Raw genomic sequence first — 16,233 nt, 5'->3', positions numbered from 1 at the left:
CAGGGAACACAGAAGGCCTACAGCATAGGAACTGGTGCTGCCGAGGACTGCTGCATCAGGTAGCCACTGACTCCACCTGCCAGGTGTACAGCCCCATGCCCTGCCATTTATTTATTATCTGTCACCTGCTGGCCCCTCACTGCTTCCTATGTCTGTGATGGTTTATTATTTCCCTGACATACCTCTGACAGCTCCATCCAAATTCTGTGCTATGTAGGACTATGGAGAGAGGGCGAAGCTAAAATTACACTATTTGCATCATTTTAGCCCCTTCCCAAAGAGCCATGAATTTAGATTTTTGTTTCAGCAACCAAGGGGGAAAGGGTGATGTGGGGGTCTGGGGAGAATGTGTGAGACTTGCACACCTTTTATACAATACTAGAATAGAATAATATTCTTTACTGCTGTATTCTATGACAGTGCTTGTTATTGTTATATACAATTGGTGGCATAATGTGTAATGGGATTTGCGGTGTATGGCATAATGTGTAATGGACATTACGATGTGTGTCATAATTTGTAATGGCCATTACGGTTTGCGTGACATAATGTGTCACAGGCATTATGGTGTGTCATTACATGTTATAGGAATTATGGTGTGCGATATAATGTTTAATGGGCATTATGTTGTGTGGCATAATATGTAACCGGCATTTCCGAATGTGTCATAAAGTGAAATAGGCATTATGGTTTATGGCATAATGTATAATGGGCATTACAGTTTGGGTTGCAAAATGTGTAAGGCACATTAGTATAAGAAGGAAAAATGACTGGGGGGGTGTCCTGAAACTTCCGGCACCATGTCACTTAGCTACACCTCTGCAGAGGAACGTATATGTATTAGCAAAGGCAAGACACACCTAGATAGGAGGATCGTACCAAAACTGTTTGTGTTGAGGTAGTGTTAAATGAATGTGTGAAAAAAGTTGAGCTTTGCAGTCTGTTTATTGTATGCTTTGATTTATTGACCATTCAATTGAACAACCAATATATCACTGGACCATTTTTTTCCAGTCTGTACGTCATACTAAGATATACTAAGATGGGAGCAGGGGCAGATTGGCAACGCAATCCGGCCCGGGAACATTCGTCAAGCGGCCCAGGGTGGGTGCGTGCATGCGCTACTGCCCAGGGCGGGGGGATTTGGGTACTGCCCGGGGGCGGGGTTGTTAACACTGCGATCGGGGGGGGGCGGATGCGGTGATGGGGGGGGTTTGGATGTTGTCGCTACGGGGGGTCCACACTGCAGCTGCTGCCACTTCCATCCGCTGCACCGCTGCACTGAAGTCCACTCGCGGGTGACGTCATCATCAGCGGCCTCAGCCTGCTCACATAGAAGGGCACCATAGCCCAAAATAAATATGTCCAACAGCGGCCGCCGCATATGGAATGACGCCAGCACCGGCACTGATTGGCCCAGCCAAGTGAAAATCTGGTCCAGCCCACTGGGAAATGGCCCGGTTTCCCGGTGTGCCAATCCGTCCCTGGAAGGGAGTTTTATTGAAGATGAGATGTTTCACATAGCAACCAATCAGATTATACTTCTCATTGAGCACCTTCTAGAAGATAATAAATAGAATTTGATTGGTTGCTATTGGCAAAATCCCATCTTCCGACCCCTGTTATACCCCTTTTACACCAGAGGTTGGACCCGGGATATTGGCGCTCCAGTCCGGGGCGGGGCGTGGTGTAAATGGGCTGAAAAAAAATAACACGGTTCCTGTTTCCTAGGAATCTGACCCGGCAAATGTTCAGGGTCGGACACAGGGCTTATCCGGGGCTCAGGGTGGTGTAAATGGTCATTACCCTGGTTATTTGGCGGGGAGAAGTCTGCAAAGAGCTGATTGGTGCTTCTGCGGCTCTGGCAGATGATGTCATCTGCCGGAGACCCGCACAGGTCACATGGAGCAGCACAGCAGCAGCAGAAGCAGCATTACCACGCTGTTTGCAGCCTGTACCCTACACTACAGCAACAGTCTGTGCTGGGGGCAATCTCCCCAGTGTGTCTACAGCCATAGGCGAATCTAGAATTATGGTAATGGGTGGTCCCAGATCTAGACATAATAGCAGGGGGACCTTTGCGCGGTGTGTCAAAAAGGGGGCGTGGTCTCATGGGAAGGGGGTGTGGCATCAAAAAAGGGTGTGGTATTACACTTTAGACCATGGGTCTTCAAACTGTGGCCCTCCAGATGTTGTGAAACTACCAATCCCAGCATGCCTTGCCACAGTTTTAACACTCCCTTATAGCAAAACTGTGGCAATGCATGCTGGGATTTGTAGTTTCACAACATCTGGAGGGCCACAGTTTGAAGACCCATGCTTTAGACCATACACAGTAATGCCCATTACACATTTTAGCAAACTCCGTAATACCCATTACACATAAAGCCACACGCCGTAATGCCCATTACACATTGTGCCACACATCATGATGCCCATTACATACTATATAACAAACCGTAATGCCCATTACATATTTGCTACATACGTGCTGCTTACCTACGTGCTCATTTCTAGGGGGTTCTTGCTTGATGGCACCATAGTACCCATTACACATGATGCCGCACACCATAGTACCCATTACACATGATGCCGCACACCATAGTACCCATTACACATGATGCCGCGCACCATAGTACCCATTACACATGATGCTGCACACATAATGTCCCTTACACATGATGCTGCACACATAATGCCCTTACACATAAAGCTGCCCACCGTAATGCCCCTTACACATTAAGCCACACATTATGCGTAACGCCCCCACATACCGCCACTTGAAGCGTCCGTTAAGCAATGCCCCCAAAAGTGCCACTTACTGTAATTTTTTATATGAGCCTTCGCTGCTGCTGCAGGGAGAGACGGAGAGCGGTGCAGCTGCTTCTATGGGGAGAGGAGCAGAGCGCAGCACAGAGCACGTTCCCACTCCCCTCCTGATATCCCCTCTAGTCGAGTGGACATTTGAAATATTTTGCGAGCTGTTGTTGTGCGTGACGTCGGGGGAGCACGCCGGGTGCCGGCACCACATGATTAAAGGGGTGCGGGCTGAGGTGAAAGCGGGGAGAAGAATTGGAGCAGAAGCTGCAGGGGTGACAGTCATTGACAGCTGGGCAGAGAGCAGGGGGCTGCCCGGCTGTATTCAGAGCACTGCAGGTCACGGCTATTTGAAATAATACCCCTTTCACAACAGAAAATGCAGGGATTTACCCGGGAACATGGTCCCAGGATCATGCAGGGACATTCCCAGGCTGACCCCTTTTACACCAGCCTAGTCCCAGCATTTTCTGGTGTGAGGGGGAGAGAAAACCACTCCCCTCTCCATACCCCCTTTAACCAACCAGCTATATCTTTGGAATCAACTGACCCATTTACATGACAGCAGTATCATATTGAAGAACTTTGGCTTCAAATGATTTTGGTCCCGTGAAACTGGGCTGTTTGGTTCCAGAGAAATCTGCCCTCAAAGAACATAAACAGTCATGAAATTACATTTAAGAAATGAAAAAAAAAAAAAAACGGTTTAACCTCAATATCCCTGGAACCAATTAACCCATATGGATCCAGCCTGGTATCAGATTGAAGGCCCAGCGATTTGGGTTTGACTGAGATCAACCTCGAGCTTCAGTGATGCAGAAGGGGGAACTGGCAGTCATTGGAACTGGGTGGGGGTCGGAATTAGCAGGTTCCATATTATCCTATAGGGAAAACGTTCCAGCTTTGCCTGACAGTATCTCCGGTTCCCAGGGGGCTAGAGACACGCGGCTGGGCTTGTTGGAAAGCCCCAGTGGCGTAAGTTCGTCCCAGTTGCCCGGAGGCAAGGTAAATATTGGTGCCCCCCCCCCAATAGCTCAAAAATTAAGGTGTCTCCAGTAAAACAGGTAATGGGTTCTTCTAATACAGGGTGACAATTGTAAAAATGATGTTAGGAGGGGTTAGCCACAGAATTGAAATTGAAAGCTTTCAATTAACTGATTGGCTGGTCCCAGGATATATATATATATATATATATATATATATACACACATACACACACATGTGTGTGTGTGTGTATATATATATATATATATATATATATATACACTGTATGTATGTATATATATATATATATATATATATATATAATAGGGGAGGGGTGACGGCGGCACTCGAAATAAATGGACACGCAGCCAGGTATAAGATACCGACGTTTCAAGCCAAGTGCAGGCTTTTTATCAAGGTGCTTAGAGAACAAGTGATACAATAAAATACACTCACCTATATACTCCTGGTTCACCGCCGCGAGTCCCGTCAGCGTCAGCCCGTGGAGGCGCCCGATGATGACGTCATCTCCTACGTACCTGTCACGGAGGGACGCACGGAGGGAGCCAGTTCACCTAGTGATCACGATACAAAACAGTTTTTGTTTATGAGTGTTGTCAGGGCAACCAATAGTGAAAAAAATATAAGCTCAAGTAGCTGCAATGTCATAAGTGTTGGCTGGACTACAACTAAGCAGTTGCGTCGTGAGCCACTATTGCTGGTGATAAAAACACACGAAAAAAGAAAAAAATACATTAAAAAATACACACGTGAAAATATGAGTGACATAAAGCTGTAATAAATGAACAATATTATACATGATTAAGGACTATCTGCCAAATATGCACAATAGATAATAACATAAAACTAGCTTGCTCATATAGGGGTGTCTCTCTAATAAACTTTATATAATAAAAACAGGGCATGTAATCAGTAGGATGGACTAAAGATAAATACAATGAAAAAAGGCCACTATGAAATTATTTTGAGCAGTAATTAGTTTTATAAAAAGTTAGATAGACCAAGATGATCATTCAGACCTCTCGGTACCAATGTTTGTAACACATGTATCCATCTGCTCTCTGCCTGAAGTAATTTCAGTGATCTGTCACCCCCTCTCCTCAGAGGGGGGACATGATCAATGATCTTGTATCGGAGAGAGGTGAGGGGATGTCTGGCCTCCACGAAATGACGGGCCACTGGATGTTCACTGTGGCCCTCAGCAATGGCAATTTTGATGTTAGAGCGATGTCCAGCGGCACGCTCCTTGAACATTCTGTCGGTTTTACCGACATAGTGTCGGCCGCATGGACAACTTAAAAGGTAAATAACATACCTGGTGGAACAGGTTAACCTATGCTTTATTTTATATTTTTTGCCGGAATAAGGGTGACAAAAGGTATCTCCCTGCAGCAGGTAACTGCAGGTTATACATCCGCTGCATTTGAAACACCCCATTCTTGGGGTTCCCAAAAAGGAAACAGGTTTTGAGGGAGGAGGAAAGCGTATATCATTCTTGACCAAGTAGTCCTTAAGATTTTTACCACGGGTGTAGGCACTCATTAATTTTTTACCGTGTAGAGATGGTAAGCTGGGATCTGTCGACACTATAGGCCAATGCTTTTTACTGATGCGGTTAACTTCAGAACTTTTAGTATGGAATGCGTTAACCCAGATCAATTTGTTGTCAACTTTGTTTTTATTATTGGACTTGAGGGCTTGGTCACGTGTTAATTTTAGCACTCGTTGTTTGGAGTGTAACAAATTTTTAAGATCATATCCTCGCACAACAAATTTGTTGATCATATCATCAAGTGCAGACTCCAATTTGTTAGGGTCACTGGTTATTCGGCGGACTCGTAACATCTGCGAGTAAGGTAACCCTACTTTGAGGGGCATAGGATGATGGCTGGAGGCCAGTAAGATGTTGTTCCTGTCAGTAGCTTTAGTATGTATGGAGGTTACAATCTGCTGGTCAACAATCTGAATGTCAACATCCAGATAGTGTACCTGGACCGCACTGATTGTAAAAGTAAATTTGACAGGGGATGTGGTCTTATTGTGAGACTCAATGAGGGTTTTAAAGGCCTCGGCGTCTCCTGACCAGCAGATCAGGAGATCGTCGATGTAACGAGTGTACAATCTTAGTTGGCCACTGATGGATACATTTTCAGTAAACAATTTCTTTTCAATAACAAACATGAAAGCGTTGGCGTACGATGGGGCCACTGAGGACCCCATCGCACAGCCGCGGCACTGAAGGTAGAACCTCCCATTAAAAGTAAAGTAATTACGCTTGAGCGTAAGCTCTAATAGCCGCAAAAAAAATTCAATAGCTGGCCCTGTGTACAAGGGGTTGTTAGTGATTAAGGTGCGTACTGCATCTAAGCCTAAATCGTGCGGTATGCACGTATAAAGACTTACTACGTCGACAGTGCTGAGTATACAATCAGATGATACAGTTCCTAATTGTGCAAGTTTGGACAATAAGGTATTTGTATCTTTGAGATATGTGTTCTCTCCCTGAACACAGGGCTGCAGGAATGCGTCCAGATACACAGAGACTGCCTGGTACAAAGAACCCCTAGCAGAAATTATGGGTCTGCCCGGGGGTTGCACCAGTGTCTTGTGTATCTTGGGCAGCAGATACAATAAAGGAATGATGGGACATGGCACATCAAGTGCTTCTCTGGTGGATTTATTGATAGTGCCAGTTTGAACCGCACTGTCCAATATTTGATCTAACTCCTCCTTGAATCTCGCTGTGGGATCTTTATCGAGGAGACAGTAAGTGTCCACATCTTGTAGCTGTCTGTCAGCTTCAGAGACATAATCTGCAGTGTCGAGAACTACTACGCCTCCACCCTTATCCGCTGATCTTATGGATATAAGTGGGTCGTTGCTGAGGGAGTGTAGTGCTTCCCATTCTTTTTTGGAAAAGTTGGTCCTTGTAGGGGTGGGCGGTACCCCAGGAATTAGTGTTCAACTTATCTAAAAGAGACCTTACAGCTGCAGAACTTCAAGTTCTATCTAAAGGTCTGAATTTTGTTCCTGCTAACAAAATGGATCCATTTAAAATGCAAGTTGAACAATTTAAATTACATCGATCACTGAAATTACGTGAATTCTTTCAAGATAAACCACCTGCACCCATTGGCCCACCTGCATTTCAACTTCCTACCAAGATCAAGAAAAAATCGAAATTCGATCCGATATCATCTAATCCATCGATCAAGACCTACTGCCGCTTAATTGAACAGGACATTGACAATTTGAAAACTACGCCCACCCCTACAAGGACCAACTTTTCCAAAAAAGAATGGGAAGCACTACACTCCCTCAGCAACGACCCACTTATATCCATAAGATCAGCGGATAAGGGTGGAGGCGTAGTAGTTCTCGACACTGCAGATTATGTCTCTGAAGCTGACAGACAGCTACAAGATGTGGACACTTACTGTCTCCTCGATAAAGATCCCACAGCGAGATTCAAGGAGGAGTTAGATCAAATATTGGACAGTGCGGTTCAAACTGGCACTATCAATAAATCCACCAGAGAAGCACTTGATGTGCCATGTCCCATCATTCCTTTATTGTATCTGCTGCCCAAGATACACAAGACACTGGTGCAACCCCCGGGCAGACCCATAATTTCTGCTAGGGGTTCTTTGTACCAGGCAGTCTCTGTGTATCTGGACGCATTCCTGCAGCCCTGTGTTCAGGGAGAGAACACATATCTCAAAGATACAAATACCTTATTGTCCAAACTTGCACAATTAGGAACTGTATCATCTGATTGTATACTCAGCACTGTCGACGTAGTAAGTCTTTATACGTGCATACCGCACGATTTAGGCTTAGATGCAGTACGCACCTTAATCACTAACAACCCCTTGTACACAGGGCCAGCTATTGAATTTTTTTTGCGGCTATTAGAGCTTACGCTCAAGCGTAATTACTTTACTTTTAATGGGAGGTTCTACCTTCAGTGCCGCGGCTGTGCGATGGGGTCCTCAGTGGCCCCATCGTACGCCAACGCTTTCATGTTTGTTATTGAAAAGAAATTGTTTACTGAAAATGTATCCATCAGTGGCCAACTAAGATTGTACACTCGTTACATCGACGATCTCCTGATCTGCTGGTCAGGAGACGCCGAGGCCTTTAAAACCCTCATTGAGTCTCACAATAAGACCACATCCCCTGTCAAATTTACTTTTACAATCAGTGCGGTCCAGGTACACTATCTGGATGTTGACATTCAGATTGTTGACCAGCAGATTGTAACCTCCATACATACTAAAGCTACTGACAGGAACAACATCTTACTGGCCTCCAGCCATCATCCTATGCCCCTCAAAGTAGGGTTACCTTACTCGCAGATGTTACGAGTCCGCCGAATAACCAGTGACCCTAACAAATTGGAGTCTGCACTTGATGATATGATCAACAAATTTGTTGTGCGAGGATATGATCTTAAAAATTTGTTACACTCCAAACAACGAGTGCTAAAATTAACACGTGACCAAGCCCTCAAGTCCAATAATAAAAACAAAGTTGACAACAAATTGATCTGGGTTAACGCATTCCATACTAAAAGTTCTGAAGTTAACCGCATCAGTAAAAAGCATTGGCCTATAGTGTCGACAGATCCCAGCTTACCATCTCTACACGGTAAAAAATTAATGAGTGCCTACACCCGTGGTAAAAATCTTAAGGACTACTTGGTCAAGAATGATATACGCTTTCCTCCTCCCTCAAAACCTGTTTCCTTTTTGGGAACCCCAAGAATGGGGTGTTTCAAATGCAGCGGATGTATAACCTGCAGTTACCTGCTGCAGGGAGATACCTTTTGTCACCCTTATTCCGGCAAAAAATATAAAATAAAGCATAGGTTAACCTGTTCCACCAGGTATGTTATTTACCTTTTAAGTTGTCCATGCGGCCGACACTATGTCGGTAAAACCGACAGAATGTTCAAGGAGCGTGCCGCTGGACATCGCTCTAACATCAAAATTGCCATTGCTGAGGGCCACAGTGAACATCCAGTGGCCCGTCATTTCGTGGAGGCCAGACATCCCCTCACCTCTCTCCGATACAAGATCATTGATCATGTCCCCCCTCTGAGGAGAGGGGGTGACAGATCACTGAAATTACTTCAGGCAGAGAGCAGATGGATACATGTGTTACAAACATTGGTACCGAGAGGTCTGAATGATCATCTTGGTCTATCTAACTTTTTATAAAACTAATTACTGCTCAAAATAATTTCATAGTGGCCTTTTTTCATTGTATTTATCTTTAGTCCATCCTACTGATTACATGCCCTGTTTTTATTATATAAAGTTTATTAGAGAGACACCCCTATATGAGCAAGCTAGTTTTATGTTATTATCTATTGTGCATATTTGGCAGATAGTCCTTAATCATGTATAATATTGTTCATTTATTACAGCTTTATGTCACTCATATTTTCACGTGTGTATTTTTTAATGTATTTTTTTCTTTTTTCGTGTGTTTTTATCACCAGCAATAGTGGCTCACGACGCAACTGCTTAGTTGTAGTCCAGCCAACACTTATGACATTGCAGCTACTTGAGCTTATATTTTTTTCACTATTGGTTGCCCTGACAACACTCATAAACAAAAACTGTTTTGTATCGTGATCACTAGGTGAACTGGCTCCCTCCGTGCGTCCCTCCGTGACAGGTACGTAGGAGATGACGTCATCATCGGGCGCCTCCACGGGCTGACGCTGACGGGACTCGCGGCGGTGAACCAGGAGTATATAGGTGAGTGTATTTTATTGTATCACTTGTTCTCTAAGCACCTTGATAAAAAGCCTGCACTTGGCTTGAAACGTCGGTATCTTATACCTGGCTGCGTGTCCATTTATTTCGAGTGCCGCCGTCACCCCTCCCCTATTGCATACAGGAGCAGTTCAGCACTGCTCTGAACACAGGCGGGCACCGGCTTTTCTACTACTTTCTCCTATTTCGGAGTGCCATCCCAGGACAGTATATATATATATATATATATATATATATTAGTTCCAGTTGTATAACCAGAGAAACTGTTTAATTCACAGCAGTCAGCATACAATATCGACGTTTCAAAAAAAAAAAAAAAAAGGCCCTTCGTGATTGAAACGTCGACATTGTATGCTGACTGCTGTCAATAAAGAGATATTTTACCTGCTATCGGTGGTGAGTGCCCTCTCTGGTTATACAACTGGAACTATATATATATATATATATATATATATATATAGTGTAGATGTAACCAGGTGTAATCCAGGTACAGACAAACAGCGGCACTCAATGGGTTTTCAAAAGAAAATTTAGTGGTACTCCAACGTTTCGGGGACTAGCCCCTTTGTCAAGGTGTAAGAACAACAGCAAAAGTGAACAAACATAAAACTTAAATAGGGTGATATTACCGTGAGGCGAGACCACTGCGACGCCGGGGAGCCCGCTGCCGGAAGCCGCTGGGACCGGAAGGCGGAGGCCGGAAGTGAGGTGAATCATGGTCTGCGTGTCAGCGCCATGGTGCTGAACCGCAAGCTTTAGGAGTAAAGAGCAGTTAACGGAAGCGTCTGTCCGGCGCCGTTAGGTCAGCCAATCAAATATTGGAACCTGAGGGCACCTGGGAATTTGCCTGTTAGAGTAGGAGTGCCAAGCCGCAACCCCCAGTATATATAGATATCTATATATATATATCTATATATATTAGGGCGGAGTGAAAAAACTGAAATTGAGAAATTCAAAATCGGCTAGTGTGGAAAAGTTGTGACTTGACCTGAATAAGAAACGTGCAAAAGCATTTTGATCTGAGTCAACATCTTCTGTTCTGGCAAGAGGCCTGAAGTTTCACTTTTTTGGTGAAAATGACGAAAACTATGAAGATGCTCCGATCTAGTTAAAATTATGTCAGGATGTCTTAGAGTGGTTCATTAATATACTTTAGCATAGTAAAAGAGAGTACGAGATTGTCCTAGTGCAAAGTGACTGACTTTGGTGGGAGAAAAAATCCCTAATAATTGACCCATTTTCATGGTCACAATTGTGAATATTGTGTGTTTTCTCCTGAACGTGTTTATAATAGAAGAAGCACAAATACTCTAAATGGAATTTCGGTGACACTGTGTGAAATATAACACTGCATAATAGCCCTTAATCAGACCTGATCCCAGTACAAATTTGTTCTCAAAATGGGCAAAACAAATGCTGCATTGCAGGTGGGGCAGATGTAACGTGCTGAGAGAGTTCAATTTGGGTGGGGTGTGTTGAAACTGAAATCTAAATTACAGTGTAAAAATAATGCAGCAGGTATTTACCTTGCACAGAACAAAATAACTCACACAAATCTAAAGGTGGCCATACATCTACAGATCGATTGTCAGATTGGGCCGGTTGGAACAAACAGCTGGTAATATCTGAATGACAGTTTTTCAGCATTTCAAAACAAATGGTCAACTGTCATTTGCTCTCATCTTTTACCAGGATTTTGTTCCAACCAGACAGATCGGACAATAAATCTGTAGATGTATGGCCACCTTAAAACTCTCTGCACATGTTACATCTGCCCCACCTGCAGTCAAGCATTTTTTTGCCCATTTTGAGAACAAATTTGTACTGCAATCAGGTCTGATTAAGGGCCATTATGCAGTGTTATATTTCACACAGTGTCACTGAAATACATGAAATTGGATTTATGCTGCTCTCTTTGCAGTGCATATACAAAGATAGACAATCCTGTGTATATAAATAAGAAATAACTGTTGCAGTCTGTTATTGAAAAACAGTAACTGTTACAATAAGTATTACAAGTAAGTGTAAACTGTCTAATGTATCATTTTACATATCACTTCTGTTTATTGACAGAAAAACAGTGTTGCATCCCCTATACTGGGAACATGAATGGGCTGCATTACAGCATATAATTATGCCAAAGATAAGCCAATATATTAACTGTTAAATACGTTGAAGTGTATTATGATGTAATAAATTGTAAGCTTGCAGCAGGGCCCTCTAACCCCCAAGTCTGTCTGTCATTACCCAGATTGTTTTATCACTGTCTTCTATTGTAAAGCGCAACGGAATCTGCTGAGCTATATAAGAAACTGTAAATAAATAAATAAATAAATAAACAAATACATCTAATGTTTAGGGGGAAAAAAACAAGAACATTGATTCAAAAAATAACAGGTTAATCATTCTATGAGTGGTGTCCAGCAGTACATATATGCCAATCACTGTGTTCATTTCTAGGCAGCAGGGCCGTCTTAACAGCAGTGTGGGCACCTGGGCAAAGCAATGCACTGGGGCCCTTACCCATTCTCCCCTCCTAGGGGTGGGGGTGGTATCAGCAGCAGCTTTGATGTCCCACGGGTGGCAGGGGGTGCTCTATCTTCCATTCAACATGTAGGACCTGGAGCAGTAATTTGTGATAATTACTCCTTTACTGCGCAGGTGGTGGGAGGGTGAACACTAACGTGTGGAAGGGGGCACTGAGCTGTATGAAGGGTCCCTTGTAAATGACTTCCAGGGAGGTAGGGGGTGTTTTATACGCAGGGGAGGGGTGGATAATGGAGTGGGCTTAATATTCATCATTTTCCGGTGGAAGGGCAGCTTGTTTGACTGCAGATATCGCCATTATCTGGAAATAGATTTCTTAGCCTAGGATAAAAACCTAGAGTCCCAACTTTCAGGAGGTGCTGGGAACTTGGGTATCAGAGATCAGGAGCCAGAGCAATCTATTGACAAAAAATATAAAACTACACCAGATGTTTGGAGCTGGAGCAGGGACCGGCTGCTTGAAGGCTGATATCTCTGGTTCTGGGCATGATAGAGACAAGCCGCTAGCGTCAGAGAGAACCTGAGAAATCTGACTGGGAAGTGCAATTAACAGGTCGGATGTGGACTGCTGCTTTGAAGTTGGATATCTGCAGTTCCCCAGGGCCGATTTTCAAAATTCTGGTATCCCTGGAAAAAGGGGATCCTCAGCTATCAACATAGAGCCCTACACCTGGGGCCCCTGGGCAAGTGCCCATTAAGCCCATACAAAAAGATGGCCCTGCTAGGCAGGATTGATCAGCAATACTTATTACAGCATAATGCACTTTAATGTATTTAACTGTTAATATATTGGCTTATCTTTGGCATAATTATATGCTGTAATGCAGCTGCAGGTGGGGCAGATGTAACATGTGCAGAGGGAGTTAATGTGGCCATACATCTACAGATTTATTGTCCGATCTGTCTGTTTGGAACAAAATACTGGTAATGGATGAGAGCACTTTGCTTTGAAATGCTGGAAAACTGCCAAAAACTGTCATTCAGATATTACCAGGTATTTGTTCCAACCAGCCAGATCTGACAATCGATCTGTAGATGTATGGCCACCTTTAGATTTGTGTTGAGTTATTTTGTTTCTGTGCAGGGTAAATACCTGCTGCATTATTTTTACACTGCAATTTAGATTTCAGTTTCAACACACCCCACCCAAATTGAACTCTCTCAGCACGTTACATCTGCCCCACCTGCAATGCAGCATTTGTTTTGCCCATTTTGAGAACAGATTTGTACTGCGATCAGGTCTGATTAAGGGCTATTATGCAGTGTTATATTTCACACAGTGTCACTGAAATTCCATTTAGAGTATTTGTGCTTCTTCTATTATAAACACGTTCAGGAGAAAACACACAATATTCACAATTGTGACCATGAAAATGGGTCAATTATTAGGGATTTTTTCTCCCGCCAGTCAGTCAATTTGCACTAGGACAAGCTCGTACTGTTTTTTACTATGCTAAAGTCTATTAATGAACCACTCTAAGACATCCTGACATAATTATAACTAGATCGGAGCATCTTCATAGGTTTCATTATTTTCACCTAAAAAGTGAAACTTTAGGCCTCTTGCCAGAACAGAAGATGTTGACTCAGATCAAAAAGCTTTTGCACGTTTCTTATTCAGGTCAAGTCACAACTTTTCCACACTAGCCGATTTTGAATTTCTCAATTTCAGTTTTTTCACTCCGCCCTAATATATATATATATATATATATATATATATATATATATATATATATATATATATAGATAGATAGATAGATAGATAGATATATATATAGATAGATAGATATATATAGATACGGGGTTTTATGAGGCCTGCACTCTGGGTGTAAATCACTGATCTCTAAGAAACGGGTAATGTATGCTGGGGGATAGCAAAGGATACCAATGCTTAAGCTATGTATGGGCTAATGAATGGACAAAACAGTGATTGGGGATAACAATTAATTTATTGATAGATCCCACTGAATAAGCTGAGTCTAAGCGTGCTCTGGGCTCCTTAAACTATACCATTCGGTAACAAACTTGCAAGTGCAAGTGGTGTGGTGTAACTCGCCTAGCACAGTGAACAACAGTGAAAAAAGGGGGGTATGAACTTGTTGCTGACATGCAGCAAACAAGGGGTGGTGGGGTAGCGATGGAGAGGGGTAAAGTCACAATAACAGTCAAAGATATTAAAGAGAGGGATCATCATGCAATATGTGTATATATATATATATTGCATGATGATCCCTCTCTTTATTTGAGCAGTACATGTAATATCCTTTTCTTTTTCAACTTGATGCACATATTGTGCTGGTTTTTACAGACCCACAGCACAGACTCACCCCTCAAAGGCTGACGCTGCAGCGTCTCCCACCTAACTCCCGGCTTTTACTGTAGTCATTTCTCAGCTTCAGTGACAGACAGTCACGCACCCGCACACTGGCTCCCGCCCGACTCTAGTCACTGTCTCTGGACAGTGACGCTTCTCCTGTTATCTGGCCTGGCTTCATCAGGCAGACTTCCGCCCCAGCCACTGCCAGCAACCAGTTGAAAGGGGACGCCCGCACCACTGCGCATCACACCAGGGTACTGTACGAGGGAGGTTGGGGGGGAGGCCCGCCGCTGAATAAGATAAGTGCGGCAGACAGCAGCGGAACATCGGAGGCAATGGAGCCAGAGCCCCCTTTTAGCCTGGCGCCCGGCGGCAGATGACTCCATTGCCTCCAGGAGTTCCGCCACTGGAAAGCCCAATCCCTCAGCTACAAAATGAGCTAATGGGTGGTCCTGTGCACCCCCGGACCACCCCCTAGATTCGCCTATGTCTACAGCCTCATCTGCAGCAACACAGGCTGGCTGTCACACAGTGTGTCCCACAGCATCACCCTCAGCCTGACTATTTGCCATCTTTGCTGCAATGCTGGGAGCAGACCCCATCCCCTCCCTTTTCCATTTGTTGTGACCTCATCTCAAACAGCCCAAAAGGTCAGTTTTTAATGACACCAGCAAGGAAAGACAGGGCTGATCCGTTTTCAGTGTAAAAGAGCATTACCCGGGAATCACCCGGATTGAAGTGCAGTGTATGGGTTCTGAGGCAGGGCATGCCCTGGCAATTTCCTGTGTTCAATTTCCCTGGTCCTATCCGGCATTCTGGTGTAAAAATGGTATTAGTCCTTCACCAGATGGCAACTGACAGCTCAATGAGTGAATCCAATGATGTGTTTCCTGACCGATTGGGAAGTGTGTATGGAGCTGCCCGATCACTCTGTAGCAAAGATATATCTATTAGTGTGTAACCAGCTTTAGCCCTCACATACTAACATTTATTCTAATTGCTTAATCATGATCCACCAATTGGAGTAGCTCATTGCAGACATTACATATATAATTGTGTATCCGCTCACAGACTGTTTAAAATATGTGTTTAATAACTGTACGTTCCCCTGCAGTCATGTGACATCTGTAGGTAGGGCCCCTTTTCCCCTTCTTGAACCCCCTGGAATGCCCGATGCCTGACCTGTATCAGCAGCACTGCCCGCACGACTCAACCTCTACATTGCTTCAAGGGAAATGTGAACTTTGTTTATGACAAATTATACTTTATAAACTCCAGTCATGGGCCCCCTTTCTGTCTGAGTCTGGGACTGAAGTGCCCACGGTCGTCGCCCCCCCTCCCCCCCCCGATGGCTGCAGGGCCGTCTTAACAGCACTGGGGCCCTTACCTAGTTTCCCCTCCTAGGGGTGGGGGGTGCCAATCAGCGTGCGCCGTGCGGCCAGTGTTTTCACAACAGAAGCGCTTCCGCGTAACCAGGCGGACAGCGCTCGTTATTTCTTATTGACTGCAGGGACCCCCGTTGCCACCGCCGCAAGCTTTATATACACAGCTGCAGGACAGGTACACCCCCCCCCCCCCCGGCACCGGGGCGCCCCCACCCCGACTCGCCTGGGGCGCTCCGGTGCCTTGCACCGGCCCCGGATATCACTATTATCTGGAAATAGATTTCTTAGCCTTCAATAGTATAAAAACCTAGAGTCACAACTTTCAGGAGGTGCTGGGAACTTGGGGATCAGAGATCAGGAGCCAGAGCAATCCATT

The sequence above is a fragment of the Crinia signifera genome, chromosome 6 (genome assembly GCF_055691185.1).
Source record: "Crinia signifera chromosome 6, ASM5569118v1, whole genome shotgun sequence".
NCBI classification, from domain to species: domain Eukaryota; kingdom Metazoa; phylum Chordata; class Amphibia; order Anura; family Myobatrachidae; genus Crinia; species Crinia signifera.
Note: the sequence above shows the minus strand (reverse complement) of the source record.